Genomic DNA, 3,414 nt, shown 5'->3' with positions numbered 1-3,414 from the left:
ACACGACTGGTTGGCAATGTTCCTGGTATGCAGATATCACGACTGGTTATGTTCCTGGTATGCAATTCTGCAGTGGGAAGGGTCTTCTTTAAAATAATAAAACATGTAACCATAATCACGTGTGTACATTTACGGGCATCAACCGCAGTTATTGTTTGTCATTAAAACATTTCTTATGAGAAAAGTTGAACAAGATCATTCCCAGGTAACTCCTTGTCGCACAGTGTAAAGACTGCATACTAACCTAGTCACCTCAGCTGAGAGTATTCTCAAATGTGATAAAACAACACGAAATAGCGGACTCGTCAAAAGAGACAAAGACGTGTCCCGTGTTATAGGAACACATACAACGTACAGAAAGTATCACCCAACCGTTAGCCGCTGGACTGTCGTATGTCCAGATTAGAAAAGGGTATCTTTAGGTAAAGCTATATTATGAGGTGATGTAAATGGGGTTTTAACATCACCTTCATGTTATCGCATTTATTGCATATCGCTTAGAGACGTGCATGCACGTGTGTGTTTAGCTTCTTGTACTAGTCCAGACAGCCGGGTTCACTTAGATACGGTGCCACAGTTTAACACGGATACTGCACTCGGGCACAGTAAACTGTCTCCGAGCCGACCTGTCACAAAACAAGTGCCACCTTTAAACGTCTTTTGGTATGACGCGGCCAGGGGGGCATCAAACCACCGACCTTCCGCTCTCCGGGCAGTCTATCCACTACACCGTGGAGGCGGTATATATTGTGAGTAGATCTATAAACATATACAGGGTATTAACATCGTGTGCCATACAAAGAGCATGCTACGTGAACGTCCACCCAACTACGCCAGTATATAATGTTCACTACTTGTAACAGGGGAATATTACAGTGTGTGTGTGTGTGGAGCCAACTCGGACAGATGTTCCACTACCTGATTACACCTAATGGTACAGCTTAGCATCCACATGGTTCAAAATTAGAGACTTGCTATAAATCCATGTGAAATAATAAATTCACCGGCTGATATTTTTTGTAACAAACTTTAAAACCCAACATCTGCTGAAATGTTGACAAACGTTATAACTTGTTTCTTCTCTCTCGTTAGTCTTTACACACCTCTACCTTTCCCTATGTTGAGATTCGAACCCGAAAAAGCATGACAATTCGGTATTGATTATAAACTCACTACCAATCTGGCCACCGGGGGCTAATGTGTAAAGGGAAAAATTATGATTTGTGGATTTTTAAAAATAAAAATAATCATGTTTTTCTCATGATCTTTGATTTGTAGTTGCGTCAATGTCCCTGAATGTCAAAGGTGCATTATGTTGGGGAACCTCGTGCCTCCCTGTAGGAGTAATTAAGGTCACAGACCCCTGTAAAATGTTACCCCGCATTCACGACCATATATTCCTGAAACAAGGACAACTGTTTTCACAGGCATTGGTTGTTAAGCTGTGTATACTAGTCTATTGAGGAACCTGCAAAGCCTGCCAACGATTTTGAGTGGGGTGGCAGGCTGCGGCATCTGAAACATTCATCATTATTTATGTCTGTTCCTGTCAGCAAAGCAATACAATGGTGCACGCCAGCTGCCTGTCAAGAGTCAATGTGTTTTGTGGTGTTTGTAGTCAGCAGCTCGTGAGTGAACCTTGTTTCACGCAGAGGCCAGCTTGACCACCATGCCTTGTAAATAGTGAGGACCAGACAAACCTGTGACTGAAAACATGAGCAGCCTTGTGACCTGATCGATCTTGACCATCCCAGCACAGAGTCCCCAGCCGCTAGCAGGTAAATGAAACCAGCTTACAAGGACACAGAAGCTGAGGGGAAGGGCTTCTCAGGGTCCGGCTCCAAAATGACAAATATAGCCAGACCATGAATGGTATTCGGAGATCACAAGCATCTGTCATCTCAACAGCTGAGTTAGCCACTTTATCCCTTTTGGATTGCCTGTAGGTCATATAACCAAATATAAGTTTATATTTTCTTTGTATTTTATGAATTAACAAATTGTGCAGAACATTTTGTTGGGAGTAATCCAGTCTGAATGCTAATGCCATAAGGATGTATCTCACCCACAAAAGCCTTATACAAGGAAACTAACTATAACTTAACTATAGTTATAGTTATAGTTATAGTTAGATATTGTGATATTCTCTGGAAACTAGAGGAGTAAAGATTTCATGAAGCTCCGTAAAACAGGGGCAGTAACTCTGTCAAAATTAGTCGAAATGAGACGGGACTGCGATATGCGGATCAACATGTTGACATCTTGTGTGTTGAGTGTCAGGGATATTCTCTAAAAGCTGGAGGAGGACTTGATTTCACAAGCTTAGTACCCTCTCTCACAATTAGGCAAATGAAGCTCCGTAAAACAGGGGCAGTAACTCTGTCCAAATTAGTCGAAATGAGACGGGACTGCGATATGAGTATAATCAATATGTCGACATCTTGTGTGTAGAGTGTCAGGGATATTCTCTGGAAACTGTAGGAGGAGTTGATTTCACAAGCTTAGTACCCTCTCTCACAATTAGGCAAATGAAGCTCCGTAAACAGCGGCAGTAACTCTGTCAAAATTAGTCGAAATGAAACGGGACTGCGATATGCGTATCATCAACATGTTGACATCTTGTGTGTAGAGTTTCAGGGATATTCTCTGGAAACTGTAGGAGTTGATGATTTCACAAGCTTAGTAACCTCTGTGGGACGGACGGACTGCGCCACGACATAATCCCCTTTCGGCCATTCAGGCCCGGCCGGGGATAATTAAGTAGGCAGTAGGAAGATGTTTCTTCTGCAATAGCAACATTACAGCAGACACTGCATATAACAGTTTGACAGTATAAGCCAATTCATGCCATCGAGGTCCTATGACATATAGACACCTCCCGATCTATGACTGCATATGATCCTCCAGTCCCGTAAAGACCGGGTTTAGAATGTCTTCAGCAACCCATGCTTGCCGTAAATGGCAACTATGCTTGTCAGAAGAGGCAACTAGTGGGATCGGTTGGTCACTTAGACCTGGGTTCGATTCCCCACACAGGTACAATGTGTGAAGCCCATTTCTGGTGTCCCCCACTGTGATATTGCTGAAATATTGCAAAAAAGCGGTGTAAAACTATACTTACTCACTCACTCATCCTAAATGTTGCACGATGTTTACTCAATCCTTAGTAATATTATCTCTTTATCCCCACATTATTTTAAATATACAACCAGCATAGTGTGGCATGATCAGTCGGGTCAAAGCTCAAGTTGGTGGTCCTGGATGCTAAACCTTCCAAGCAGTGCTGCCACTGAACGGCCATTGTGACCACCTGATCCACACCCAGCTTGTCTCCTGTGGCAAACATGGGTAACAGGAAAGACACTCAGACAATTGTGACTCCGAGGACATATAAAGAAATAACAAAACACTTGG

The sequence above is a fragment of the Haliotis rufescens genome, unplaced genomic scaffold (assembly GCF_023055435.1).
Source record: "Haliotis rufescens isolate VD_foot unplaced genomic scaffold, xgHalRufe1.0.p SCAF_6, whole genome shotgun sequence".
Lineage (NCBI taxonomy): Eukaryota > Metazoa > Mollusca > Gastropoda > Lepetellida > Haliotidae > Haliotis > Haliotis rufescens.
Note: the sequence above shows the minus strand (reverse complement) of the source record.